Here is a 15,439-nt window from a genome sequence, read left to right as displayed (position 1 = left end):
CTGATAGCATAAATGTGATTGTTGATTTGAGATCTGTCTTCCTTTCTAATGCATATTTTACAGCTATGAATTTCCTTTTCAGTACTGATTTCACTGTATCCCATAAGTTTTGTTATGTTGCAGTTTTGTTTCCATTTGTCTCAAGTAATTTTCTAATTTCCTTTGTGGTTGCTTCTTTGACCCATTGGTTTTTTTAGTGTGTTTTTTAATTTCCATTTATTTGTGGATCTTTCAGTTTCCCTTCTGTTATTGATTTTTAGTTCCATTCCATTGTGATCAGAAAAGTGGTGACTTTGTATGATCTCAATCTTTTTAAATTTATTAAGATGTGTTTTGTAGTTTAACATATAGTCTACCCTGGAGAATGTTCCATGTGCATTTGAGAAAAATGTGTATTCTGCTGTCATTGGGTGGAGAATTCTGTATATGTCTGTTAGATCCAATTGGTTTATATTGTTATTGAAGTCCTATACTTCCTTGCTGATCTTCTATCTGGTTGTTCTATCCGTTATTGAAAATGAGGCATCAAAGTCTTCTACTGTTATTGTAGAGCTGTCTATTTCTCCCTTCAATATGTCAATATTTGCTTCATATATTTGGGGCTCTGATGCTTGGTTCATATATGTTTATAATTGTATATCTTCTTTATGAATTGACTTATTTATCAGCATATAGTATTGTGGGTTTTTTGTCCCTTGTAACAGTTTGTGACTTAAAGTCTATTTTGTCTGAGGATAGTATAGCCACCCCAGTTCTCTTTTGTTTACTATGTGCATGGAATATTTTTTCCATTCTTTCACTTTCAACCTATTTGTATCTTTAAATCCAAAATGAGTACCTTGTGGACAGCATATAGTTGGGGCATGTTTTTGTAAATCCATTTTGTCCATCTATGCCTTTTTATTGGAGAGTTTAATCCATTCACATTTAAAGTAATTACTGACAAGAAAATACGTAATTCTGCCATTTTGTTATTTGTATTGTTTATATCGTATAGCTTTTTTTATGTCCTTTATTTCCTCCATTAATGCCTTCTTCTATGTTTATTAATTTTTTTGTAGTGTCATGTTTTGAATACCTTCATGTTTCCGTTTTTGTATATTTATAGGTATTTTCTTTGTGGTTACCATGGGGATTACTTATAACATCCTGTAGTTAAAACACTCTAATTTGAAATGATGGCAAATTAACTTCATTCACATACAAAAACTACTCATACAGCTCCATCCCTTCTCCTTAGGTTACTGATGTCACAAATTACATCTTTATACATTGTGTCCCCAATAACACAATTATAATTATTTTTATGCACTTGCCTTTTAAATATTATAGATTATTATTAAATTAAATATTTAAGATAAAGATTAATATTATAGAAAATTATAATTTTATAAAAATAAAAGTGGAGTTGCAAACCAAAATTATAATAATATTGGATTTTATATTTACCCATATATTTACCTCTACCAGAGATCAAATCACTTCCAGCTACTGTCTAGCAGCCTTTTATTTCAACCTGAAGATCTCCCTTCAGAATTTCTTGTAGAGCAGGTCTAATGGTAATGAACTCCCTCAGCTTTTGTTTCTCTGAGAATATCTTAATTTCTCTCTCATTTTTGAAGGACAGTTTTGGCAGATATAGAATTCTTGATTGACAGGGGTTTTTTTCTTTCAGCATTTAAGATAAATTATACCATTGTCTTATGGCCACCATGGCTTCTGATGAGAAATCAGCTGATAATTTTATTGAGGATCCCTTATACATGATGAGTTACTTTTCTCTTGCTATTTTCAAGATTGTCTCTTTGTTTTTGGCTGTCGACATTTTGATTATGTTTCTCTTTGTGGGTCTTTTTAGGTTTATCTTCCTTGAAGTTTATTTAGCTTTTTGGATTTGTAGATTCATGTCCATCCTCAAATTTGGAGAGTTTTCAACCTATTTCTCCATATAATCATTCTACCTCTTTCTCTGTCTTTTCTCCTTCTGGAACTCCTATAATGCATAAGTTGGTCCACTTAATGGTGTTCCACAAGTTCCTTATGTTCTGTTCCCTTTTCTTTATTTTTTTTTATTGAGATCATAATAGTTTATAACATTGTGAAATTTCAGTTGTACATTATTATTTGTCCATCACCATATATATGTGCCCCTTTAGCCTTTATGCCCACCCCCCAACCCCCTTCCCCTCTGGTAACCACTAATCTGTTCTCTTTTTCCATGTGTTTGTTTATCTTCCACATATGAGTGAAATCATATGGTGTTTGTCTTTCTCTGTCTGGCTTATTTTGTTTAACATATTACCCTCAAGGTGCAAATGGGATGATTTTTGTCTTTTTCTATGGCTGAGTAGTATTCCATTGTGTATGTATATGTATGTGTATATATATATATATGTATATATGTATATGTATGTGTATATATATATATATGTATATATATATATATATCACTTCTTCTTTATCCATTCATCAGTTGATGGGCACTTGGGTTGCTTCCATGTCTTGGCTATTGTGAATAATGCTGTAATGAACATAGGGCTGCATAAGTCTCTTTGAATTGTTGATTTCAAGGTCTTGGGTAAATAACCAGTGGTGGGATAGCTCGGTTGTATGGTATTTCTACTTTTAATTTCTTGAGAAATCTCCATACTGTTTCCCATAGTGGCTGCACCAGTTTGCATTCCCATCAGCAGTGTATGAGGGTTCCCTTTTCTCCACATCTTCTCCAGCATTTGTCGTTTTTTGTCTTGGTGATCATAGCCATTCTAATGGGTGTAAAGTGATATCTTAGTGTAGCTTTGATTTGCATTTCCCTGATGATTATAGGCATGATGATGATAGGCATCTTTTCATATGCCTATTGTCCCTCTGTACGTCTTCTTTGAAAATATGTTCATATCTTCTGCCCATTTTTTTTTATCAAGTTGTGTTTTTTTTGTTGTTGAGTTGTGTGAATTCTTTATATATTTTGAAGATTAATCCCTTGTTGGATATATGATTTATGGATATTTTTTCCCAGTTGGTGGGTTGCCCTTTTGTTTTGTTCCTGCTTTCCTTTACCATGCAAAAGCTCTTTAGTCTGATGTAGTCCCATTTGTTATTTTTTCTTTTGTTTCTCTTGCCCGAGTAGACATGGTATTCAAAAAAATCCTTCTAAGCCCGACAAAGTCAAAGAGTGTACTGCATATATTTTCTTCTAGGAGTTTTATAGTTTTACATTTTACCTTCAAGTCTTTAATTCATTTTGAGTTATTTTTTGTGTATGGTGAAAGATATGGTCTCCTTTCATTCCTTTGTATGTGGCTGTACAGTTTTCCCAGCACCATTTATTGAAGAGACTTTCCTTTCTCCATTGTATGTTCTTAGCTCCTTTGTTGAAGATTAGCTGTCCCTAGATGTGTGGTTTTATTTCTGGGCTTTCAGATATGTTCTGTTGATCTGTTTGTCTGTTTTTGTACCAGTACCATGCTGTTTTGATTCCTGTAGCTTTGTAGTATATTTTGAAGTCAGGGATTGTGATGCCTCCAGCTTTGTTCTATTTTCTCAGGATTGCCTTAGCTATTCGGGGTCTTTTCTTGCCCCATATGAATTTTAACATTCTTTGTTCTATTTCTGTGAAGAATTTCATTGGAATTCTGGTTGAGATTGCACTGAATCTGTATATTGCTTTAGGTACCATGGACATTTTAACTATGTTTATTCTTCCAATCCATGTGCATGGAATATGTTTCCATCTCTTTATGTCTTTATGATTTCTTTCAATAACGTCTTCTAGTTTTCATTATATAGGTCTTTCACCTCTTTGGTTAAATTTATTCCTAGATATTTTATTCATTTTGTTGTGATTGTAAATGGGATTGTATTTTTGAGTTCTCTTTCTGTTAGTTTGTTATTAGTGTATGGAAATGCAACTGATGTTTCTATGTTGATTTTGTACCCTGCAACTTTGCTGTAGTTGTTGATTATTTTGAATAGTTTTACAATGGAGTATTTAGGGTTTTCTATATATAAAATCATGTCTTTGGGAAACAGCAAGAGTTTCACTTCTTCCTTGCAAATTTAGATACCTTTTCTTGCCTAACTGCTCTGGCCAAAACCTCCAGAAGTATGTTGAATAAGAGTGATAAGATTGGGTACATTTGTCCTGTTCTTGTTCTCAGAAAGATGGCTATCAGTTTTTCCCCATTGAGTATAATGGTGGCTGTGGGTTTGTCATATATGGCCTTTATTATGTTGAGGTACTTTCCTTCTATACCCATTTTGATGAGAGTTTTTATCATAAATGGGTGTTGAATCTTGTCATATGCTTTCTCTGCATCTTTTGAGATGATCATATAGTCTTTATTCCTCATTTTGTTAATGTGATATATCACATTGATTGATTGGCAGATGTTGAACCATCCCTGCATCCCTGGAATAAATCTCACTTGATCATGGTGTATGATCCTTTTAATGTATTGCTGTATTTGGGTTGCCAATATTTTGTTGAGGATTTTTGCATCTATGTTCATTGGCAATATTGGCCTGCAATTTTCCTTCTTTGTGTTGCCCTTGTCTGGCTCTGGGATCAGGGTGATGTTGGCCTAATAAAACCTATTAGGAAGTCTTCCTTCTTCTTAGACATTTCAGAATAGTTTGAGAAAGATAGATATTAAATCTTCTTTGAATGTTTGGTAGGATTCTCCAGAGAAGCCATCTGGTCCTGGACTTTTGTGTTTTGGGAGATTTTTGACTGCTATTTCAATCTCTTTACTTGTTATTGGTTTATTTAGATTCTCTATTTCTTCTTGATTCAGTTTTGGGAGGTTGTAAGAATGAGAATTTATCCATTTCTTCTAGATTGTCCAATTTGTCGGCATATAGCTTTTCATAGCATTCTCTTATAATCCTTTGTATTTCTGTGATATCTGTTGTAATTTCTCCTCTTTCATTTCTAATTTTATTTATTTGAGCCTTCTTTCTTCTTTGCTAAGTAAGTCTAGATAAGGGTTTGTCAATTTTGTTTATCTGTTCAAAGAACCAGCTCTTAGTTTCATTCATCCTTTCTGCTGTTTTTCTCGTTGTTGTTGTTTCAATTTCATTGATTTCTGCTCTAATTTTTATTATTTATCTCCTTCTGCTGACTTTGGGCTTTGTTTGTTCATCTTTTTCTATTTCTGTTAGATGTAGTTTAAGCTTGCTTATTTGAGATTTTTCTTTGTTAAGGTAAGCCTGTGTTGCTATGAATTTCGCTCTTAGGACAGATTTTACTGGATCCCATATGACTTGGTATGATGCATTTTCATTTTCATTTGTCTCCAGATATTTTTTGATTTCTCCTTTAATTTCTTCATTGATCTATTGGTTGTTTAGCAGCATGTTGTGTACTGTCCATATATTTGTCACTTTCCCAGCATTTTTCTTGTAGTCAATTTCTACTTTCTTTCACATTACGATCAGAAAAGGTGCTTGATATGATTTCAATCTTCTTAAATTTATTGAGGCTTGCCTTGGTTCCCAACCTATGGTTTATCTTTGAGAATGTTCCATGTGCACTTGAGAAGAATGTATATTCTGCTGTTTTTGGATGGAGTGTGCTATAAACGTCTATTAAGTCCATCTGGTCTAGTTTTTCATTTAATTCTACTATTTCCTTGTTGACTTTCTGTCTGGATGATCTATCAGTTGATGTAAGTGGGGTGTTAAGGTCCCTTACTATTATTGTATTCCTGTGAATATCTCCTTTCAGGTCTGTTAATAGTTGCTTTATATACTTTGGTGCTCCTGTGTTGGGTGCATATATATTTATAAGTGTTATGTCCTCTTGGTGGAGTGTCCCTTTTATCATTACATACTGCCCCTCTTTGTCTCTCATTGCCTTTTTAATCTTGAAGTCTACTTTGTCTGATATAAGTATGGCAACACCTGCTTTCTTTTGTTTGCTATTAGCTTGGAGTATTGTCTTTCATCCCTTCACTCTGAGCCTGTGTTTGTCTTTAGAGCTGAGATGTGTTTCATGGAGGCAGCATATTGTTGGGTCTTGTTTTTTAATCCATCTAGCCACTCTGCCTTTTCATTGGAGAATTCAATCCATTTACATTTAGAGTGGCTATTGATATATGAGGGCTTAATGCTGCCATTTTATCACTTGTGTTCCAGTTGTTCTGTATTTCCCTTGTTTTTTGTCCCTTGTATTTTCATCTGCCAATTCAGTTTGGTGATTCATTATGAAGGTTCTCTCATTATTTATCATTTGTTTCTCTGTTCTGAATTTTCGTTTAGTGGTTACCATGAGGTTTGTATAGAAGATCTCGTAGATGAGACAGTTCATTTTCTGATAGCCTCTTACTTCCTTAGTCAGAGCAGGTTCCATCCCTTTCCACTTCCTCATCTAAGTTATTGTTATCAAAACTTATTCCATTTTGTGTTGTGAGTTTGATTAAAATGACATGATTATAGTTTTTTTATGTTTTCCTTTCCTTTATCTTTAATGTTATAATTAAGTGTTTGCTAACCTGTTCTGATAGAGAGCTGAAATTTCCTGATTTTTTCTGCCTATTTATCTCTTTGCTGAAGGCTTTGTAAACCCTTTCTTTTATTTTCAGGTATGAGGGCCTTCTTGATCATTTATTTTAGGGAGGGTCTTGTGCCGATGAATCCTCTCAGCTTTTGTTTATCTGGGAAAGTTTTTATTTCTCTGTCATATCTGAAGAATATTTTTGCTGGATAGAGTATTCTTGGCTGAAAATTTTTGTCTTTGACAATTTTGAATATATCTTTCCTCCCTCTCCAGCCTGTAAGGTTTCTGCTGAGAAATCCACTGAAACCCAGATAGGGGTTCCTCTGTAGGTTATTTTCTTCTGCCTTACTGCCCTTCATATTTTTTTTAACATTGACTTTTGCCTATTTTACTTCTATATGCCTTAGAGAAGGTCTTTTTGCATTGATGTAGTTAGGAGTTCTATTAGCTTCTTTTACTTGCATGTCCAGTTTCTTCCCCAGGTTTGGGACGTTCTCAGCTATTATTTCTTTGAACAAGCTCTCTGCTCCTTTCTCCCTCTCTTTTCCCTCAGAATACCTACAATCCTTATGTTACATTTCCTAATTGAGTTGAATGTTTCTCGGAGAATTTCTTCATTTCATTTTAGCTTCAGTTCTCTCTCCTCTTCCATCTGAAGCATTTCTATATATCTGTCCTCTAAAGTGCTAGAGGACATAATATCAGCTATGTCATTCAAGGACTCCAGATTTTTCTTTATCTCATGCCATTCATTGTGTTTTGCATCTCCAACATTTCTGATTGGTTTTTCTTTATAGTTTCAATCTCTTTTGTGAAGAATTCCCTCTATTCATTAATTTGATTCCTAATTTCATTGAACTGTTTTTCTGAGTTTTCTTGTAACTTGTTGGGTTTTTTTATGATAGCTATTTTGTGTTGTCTGTCATTTAGATTGTAAATTTCTGTGCCTTCAGGAGTGATTTCTGGGTGCATGTCATGTTCCCTCTGGTCTGGAGTATTAATATACCTCTTCATTCTATTTGATGAGGTGGATTTGTGCCTTCACATAGTGGTAGTATCTGGTCGCAGATTCCACCTGCTGCTACTGGAGGGGGGCGGCGACAGAAGCTGTGTTTTTGAGCCCACTGCAATCCCTGGCAGCTGTGCTCATCCTTTAGAAGCTATGCTTACAGAGCTTATCTGTGTTTGTCCACTTGCTGCCACTACTTTACAAACATTCTGCATAGGCGCTCTGGTGGGGGTCCCTGCTCTAGCCGACTGGCTGAGCTGGTAAGCCAGGCACAGGGAAGGGCGCTTTCTTTCATGTTTGCAATCCTGGGTGCGCTCACTGTCTGCCCTCCTGAGTTGCTCAGCTTGGTGAATATTTCCCCACAATTGCTTGGCCTTCTCGGCATGGAGGTTTCCCACAGGCTGGGAGGCAACTTGGAGAGTGAAGGTGTTCCCACAGAGGACTGCCCCCTGACCCCTACTCTCAGAGCTGTGTGTGGTCCCATACCCTAGGTCACTGCCATTGGGAGAGGGAGATGAGATCCCCGTACCTCCTTCCACTGCCTGCCAGAGGGTCCAGCACCTCCACCTTCAGATGTATGGCTGTGTGGGTCTCTCAGACATCTACTGTGTTGTGTGAATGTCCTCTGTTAGTTTATGAATTTTATTTCATTGTATCTTGGTGGGGAGAGTCGAAGGGAAGAGCTCACTCTGCCATGATGCTGACACCTAAATCTCTTTATTCTTTTTTCCCCTGCTCCTTAGACTCAATACTTTCAATTGCCCTATCTTCAAGTTCAGAGATCCTTTTTTCTGCTTGCTCCAATCTGCTGTTGAACCCCTCTAGTGAATTTTTAATTTATCTTGTTGTAATTTTCAGCTCCAGAATTTGTTTCCTTTTTATAATTTCTCTTTATTGATATTCTCAGTTTGTTCATATATTGTTTCCTTGAGTTCATTTAGTTCTTTGTCTATGTTTTCCTTTAGCTCTTTAAGTATATTTAAGAGAGGTGGTTTGAAGGCTTTGTCTAGTAATTCTTATACTTGGGCTTCCTCAGGGACAGCTTCTGTCAATTAATTTTGTCCCTTTGAATGAGCCATGTGTTCCTGTTTCTTTGTGTTCTTTGTGATTTGTTGTTGTTGTTGTTGTTGAAAACTGGGCACTTGGCTATTATAACATAGTAACTCTGGAAATCAGATACTCCTTCTCTGCCTTCCTCGAGGTTTTCTGGTTTTCCCTTTCTTTCTTTTTGGTGATGGTTGTTATTTAAGGCTGTAGAGCACATTTGTTTTGAAATTTTTCCAAACTATTTTTGCAAAGGCTGTATGCCTTGTCATGTGTAATCACTGAAGTTTCTATTCCTTTAGCTCATGTTCAGCTAGAGTTTTGACAGAGATTTCCTGAAATGCCAGCAGCTAAAATGAACAAACAAAATACCAGAAAAATAATCCCAAATGAAAGAACAGCCACTTCTAGTCTTTGCAAACTGGCTTTGTCCTTGAGACGTCCCCTCATCATTTAGCTAGGCTTTCTCTGAGCCTAGGGATCAGCCCAATGTGAAGGCTTAAGTTCTCAGGATTTTTCTGAACATGCATCTTTCCTGGGCATGCACATGTGTTTCTAAATTCCCCTGTACATGTGACTATTTTTAATGTCTGAATTTCCCAAAGCATATCACCTCAGCTTATGATGCCAGCCATAGATGGTCTGCTATATGTCTCCACCTGAAGTCTCTTGCCCCGGGTATCTGTGGGTTTGTAGTCATCTTGTAGCTTTCACAAGCAGAGCCCACTGCTTTTCCCACCTGCATTCTAAGTTACGTGGAACAGGGCCTAGTGCCTTTCATCAGTCCTTCAGGTATCCCCCAGACAACTTAGAACAGATATACATAATAATTTGCAAACAAGGTCTGCTTTACTCCCTCTGGTTTGAGGGGGAGAACTGGGTACTGGGCTGGCCCTGATCAAGACCAAAATCACCACTCTTCTGGGAGGAGTGAGGTGAGCTGGAGCAAGGGTGAGTAAAAATACTATAATTTTTTTATGGATATTCCTTCCCCTTTTTTGTGAGGAAGATTGGCCCTGAACTAACATCTCTTGCCAACCTTCCTCTTTTTTTGGCTTGAGGAAGACTGTTGCAGAGCTAACATCTGTGCCATTCTTCCTCTATTTTATGAGGCATGCCACCACAGGTGGCTTGACAAGCAGTGCTAGGTCCACGCTCAAGATCCAAACCTGCAAACCCCAGGCTGCTGAAGCAGAACATGTGAACTTAACCACTATGCCACCGGGCTAGCCCCTTTCTGGATTTTTCTTGATTGAACCTTTACCTGGTTGCTATCAACCTTTGACTATTTTCAAGAATTCCTACAAAGTTGTTTAAGCCAGCTTCCAGGATTTTTTCTTTTCTTTTCTTTTTGATGTTTCTGCAGGGAAATGAGAACTTAGAGCTTCCTAGTCCACCAGTTTGCTGATGTCACTCTCTGCTATGTGACTCTGGACACAGGTGCTGAGGACTCAAATCATGCAGGACAGCTGTCATGCAAATAGAAAGCAAAAGCTAAATTCATTATTGAATTCAACAACTATTTATTAAATACTTACTATATGCAAGTCACAGTTGCAGGTGCTGGCACCTAGAGCAGCAATGAAAAGGGAGATGAGATATTTTTATTCACATATTAGTTAATATAATAAAGATTTATTGAGCACCATCCATACACCAAGTACTGATCATACAGTGATAAATAATATAATCACCCTCTCTGTGCTGCCACAGAGCTTAGAACTTAATTTAAGTACGTATTAGTTCATGCTAAACCATTAAAAAGTACAAATTGGGTGTGTTACTGCCAAACTACTAGAGGAGACAAAATGGAAGGAAATTTGTACCCAAAAATACAGGAAAGGGAGAGGGGTGAGAAAGAAGGGAGGAGGTGTAGAGAAGTAGCACTGTAGTGAGGAGATGCAGGCAACTAAAGAGTCAATTACAGTACCACGTGATGAGCGATGTGATGAGGAAGCACAGGTGTTATGGGAGTCTGGAGGCCAGGGGGCAGGAGGGCTCCTCAGGGGCAAGTACAACCAGGCAGATCCTTAAAGATGAACAAGAGGGAATCAGATGAGAGGGGGTAAAGCTGTTCTAGGCAGACTAAAACATATGTACAAAAACGTTGAGTCACAAGAGAGTATGGCATATTCAAGTAACTAAAAGAAGTCCATTGGGGCCAGATGTCTGAGGCTGTAAACGGTGAAGGATGAGCCAAGAAAGATGAGTAGAACCAAAGTCATACAGGATATTGTAAACCATATATAGATGTTTGAAATTATCATAAGAGCATTGGAGAGCCACTGAAGGGTTGATAAAGGAAGTGACATGAAAAGGAGATTTTAGAAAAATCAATTTGGCTGTCTTGCAGATAATAAACTAGAGGTCAGTTAGGACCTGTTGCAGTAACACAGACAGTAGATGGTGGTGATATCAACTTGAGTAGTGATAGTGAGACAGGAAAAAGTGAAAGGAATAATTAGGAGATTGAATACATATTTTGGAGGTTGATTTGATTGGACTGAGAATTGAAGAAAAAGAAGACAAACATGATTCCCAGATTTCTAGCTTGACCAACTGGTGGATTGAGGTGCTATTTACTGAAACAGTCTTGGGAGTTGTTGGTGTCCTGCCCGGATCACTTTACAGGCCAGTCACCCATCTGCCAACTACCAGAAAATTGCCTTCAGCCAAATAGGATCCAGGAGCTGCCTCATGCAGTTGATGCCCACCCAATATGGGGTACAAAAGGCTGGCTCCTTCGCTTCTGGGTTAGCACAAGTCCTCCCGAGAGCACCCCCTCAGCAAATCTCAGGAGCCCAAATCACTGTATCAGATTCTGCGTTTAGGAAAAATACCCTCAGACAGTTGGTACCAACACTACTCTTCAGAGCAAATTCTAAAGATGAGATTCTGGAGTTGATCACTTGCCTACTAGCGGGCAATGAGGACTCCGTCGTTGTGGTAGAGTGGGAGTATTGAAAGACCTTGGCCTGATGTGGCAGTGCAGTTGCTGAGACTTTCACCCGTGTGCGCTGAAAGGGGATACAGGTTGCAGGAGATGTACTGCTTTGTGCGATGTCTATGGAACTTGAGAGGTAGGGGACAAACAGTAATTATAAGGACTGTGGGATTGGTGGCTATTGCTGGACATCATTGATGTGTTGAAGAGAGAAAATGACGATCTCAGGACAATCTGCAAAGCAAAACATGAGAAACAGAGGCCTCCTTGGCAATGTTAAACAAACAAACAAAAAACAAACAAACAAACAAAGAAAACCCATCTCCTGTAGCCAGAGGCAGACGAAGCTGGGAACCAAACTGAAGACTTTCAGAAAAGCAAATCTCTTACATCAAAGTCAGGGCCTGATATAGATTGAGACGGCCTGAGTGGGACTGAGGTGTGGCATGGGTTCACTTGAGAACCTTGAACTTCCCAGATTCCCGGCCCCGACTGTTGTAACAATGTTGCTCCTTTGCCTCTGTCCTAGGGCCTACCGGCCAGCCATGGAGAAGGAAAACAGCCTGAGCTTGGCTCATGAGGCATTGGCTTGATATGTGGACACAAGCCAGAAGTAGACTGATCCCGCACTAGCCCCCTCAGGGTGAGAGACCTAAAAGAGACCAATGAGGGGACACCTTCCCAATGGCTGGAGATTTATGCAGTCATCTGTTTATCTCGATCTTCTGTTTTGTGTGAACAGAGAAGTGGTTCAAAGACTCATGGCCAAGGTCTTAAAAAGAGAAAGATTGGAAGATCTAGGACAAGAAATATGGAGGAGAGATTTGTGGATGTATCCGTGGGAATGGGCACACATGTGGGGATCTTGGTACCTCATATTCATGCCCACCAGGGAGCATCCACTGTAGAGGAAGGGCTAAGCAACCAGTGATGGGATGACTCAGACAGTAGATGTCAGCCAGTTTCTGTCTCTGGCCACCCTAGTGCTTCCTAACAGGCTCGAGAACGGAGTAGTCATGCTGGGACAGATGGAGGCTACGCATTGGTCCAACAGCACAGAGCCAGTTTCCAGATCTGAGTCAGTTGTCAGACCCACATCCATCAACTAAAAGAAAGGCTGGCTCAGTAATGATACCTCAGTTCTACTTGCTGCGGCTGATCTAGCTCTTATCACTGCTATATGTTTGACCTGCGTAGCCATTCTGAGCCCCTGATATGGTAAAACTTCTGAGGAGGACTAATTAGCTATTTGGTGGCAAGTTGATTACATCAGACCCTTTCACACTGAAAAAGGCAAGGAATCATTCTGACTAAGATTAACACACATTCTAGGCATGAGTTTGCCTTTCCTTCCTGCAGGGCCTTAGCCAACACCACCATCTGAGGGCTCCCAAAATGACTGACCTATTGGCATCAGATCTCAAATGATGTCACTTCGACTACGGGACCCACTTTATGACACAGGAAGTGCAGTAGTGGACACACGACCATAGAGTCCACTCTTACCACACACCACTTCACACAGCAGGTGCCAACCTTAGAGAAGGATGCAGTGGCCTCTTGAAGGCACAGTGAAGGCCACCAGCTTGCAGATGACCCCAGTGAGGATGAGAGCACCTTCCTTCAGGATTTAGTATAGATGCTATACTAATTGCCATTATTTGATACCCCAGTAAGTAGAATAGACGCATCTGGAACCAAGAGTTGGAAATAGGAGTGCCCTCCTTCGCCCTCACCCTAAGTGACCTACTTGGAGGGATTTGTGTTTCCTGTTCTTGCAACTTTAGACTATGTTGGTCCAGAGGTACTAGTTCCCAATGAGGCGATCCTTCCCCCAGGGGACATAATAAGAGTCCCACTAAACCTAAAGCTACAGCTGCCTCCTGGTCACTTTGTGCTACTCATGCCAGCAAACCAGCATTTAAAGAAAGGAGTTACCATTATGGAAGGGGCTGGGTTATATAACAGAGGTAAAGAAGACCGTGTTTGGCACTCAGGTAATTCACTGGAAATGCCTGTTGGTACTCCCACTCCCAATTTTAACTATAAATAGACAAGAACAGCAGCAACTGTGATCTTATAATATCCAAATATATAATATATATTTCAGCTATCCAAATGCCAGCAAGCTTAAGAAGCAAGAAGAGCTGATGTTTCATTTGGAGTCCCAAGGCAGGAGGAGACGGCTGTCCCAGCTGCACAGTCAGGCGGCAGGAGCTCCCTCTCACCGCAGAGGGGCAGCCTTTTCACTCTCTTCATGTCTTCAGTGATTGGATGGGACTCATCCACATTAGGAAGAGAATCTGCTTTACTTGCTGTGTTCAAATGTTCATCCCATTCCGAAATACCCTCACAGACACACCCAGAATACTATTTGATCTCATATTTGGGCACCCTGTGGCCTGGTCAAATTGACACATAAAATTAACCATCCTAGTCACCTAGCTAGTAAGTGGTGGATCCGGGCTCAGAACTCCACAGTACAACAGATATGGAGATCTCGAGTTAAGGAGAAGCATCCAGGCTAGAGAGAGACCGGGGAGTCATCAACATGCTGGTGGTGACTGATGCCACAGGGGTAAATGAGATGACCAGGGGGAATACGTGGTTTGAAAAGAGAAGAAGGCCTCAAAAGCTGCGGATTACCAGCATTCAAAGTGTCTGAGCCAGAGATGTAGAAGGAAATCCAAACTAAGGAGAAAGCGTCATGAGGAGGAGGGGCTCGTGATGGGGTAAATGGGGCACATGTATGGGGATGGCCACAAAGTGTCCTGGGGACTGAATAACCTTGGTGAGGGCCAATCCAGGGGAGGAAGAAGCTAGATTGCAGTGATGGAGGAACCAAAGAGAAGAGAGTAGGTCAAGTTAGTAGCTGGGTACATGTTTTAAAAGGAGTTTCTCTGTGAAGGGGAGGCCGGAGAAGGCCGGGAGCTGGAGGAGACATTGGGGAAAGTTTGTCAGTTTGTTTTTAATGGAGAGACTTCATAATTCTGAGCTACTGGGACTTGGGACAAGCCTGGCTACCAGTCATTCCATGAAGGGAATCTCCGAGAAATGGGATAAGCCTAAGATTTGAGTCCGAGTCCTGCTCTGCCGCTCACTCAGGCAGATGATTTTGTCTTTCCAGGCCTCATTTGTGTAACAGCCTGCTTCAAAATACTGTTGAGGTTGTCAGAAATGCATGTGAAGGCACTCTACCAATAGTAATCGTTATTTCCTAATAAGAGAGGCAGAGGAGGTGACTGAGTGGAAGACGCTTCCAAGCTTTTCAAGCCGGAGAGTCTGGGAAACAGCGGTGCGGATGACGCAATCAGGGAACTCCTGGCAGGAAAAGCTTTGGAGAAGGAAGAATGACAAGCTTGGTCCGTGCAGGCCAACTCTAGGGTCGTGGCAGGAAAAGTGGAAAGACTTAGCAGATATGCGGAGTCAGGGACCAGATGCAGGAGAGAAGTCAGGGATGGGGAGAGCGCTTGCCTGCCGCAGCCCGAAGGTGAGCAGAAGTCAACACGGGGCTGTGCAATGTTTGGCAGAGTCACTGCCGCGCGTTTAGCAATTACTTTGTGTCAGACCCTTTACCTACAATATCTGCAAACTTCACGATTTTCTGCATTTGACAGTTGAGAAAATTGAGGCTCAGAGAAGTCATCCAACTAATAAATGATGCAGCCCAGAATCAAAAACAGTCACTCTGGCTTCCAAACCTGCATTCTTTCCACTACCTCATGCTGCTCCAAAGGATGGAGTCTTGGGGGAAAACTATGTTTAGGAGACAAAAGGAAACAGCTCATTGGACAGAAGAACATTGAGAAGGTGCGATGTTACGGATGCCAAGAGAGGATAGAGTTTCAAGATGGCAAAACTGGCAGACAGTGCCAGATACTGTAAAGAGACTCAGGATGAGAACTGAGGGCGGCTGCTAGATTTGGTGAGCAGAGGGTTACTA

This window comes from Equus caballus, chromosome 29 (assembly GCF_041296265.1).
Source record: "Equus caballus isolate H_3958 breed thoroughbred chromosome 29, TB-T2T, whole genome shotgun sequence".
Classification (NCBI taxonomy): Eukaryota; Metazoa; Chordata; class Mammalia; order Perissodactyla; family Equidae; genus Equus; species Equus caballus.
This window is presented reverse-complemented; position numbering follows the sequence as displayed.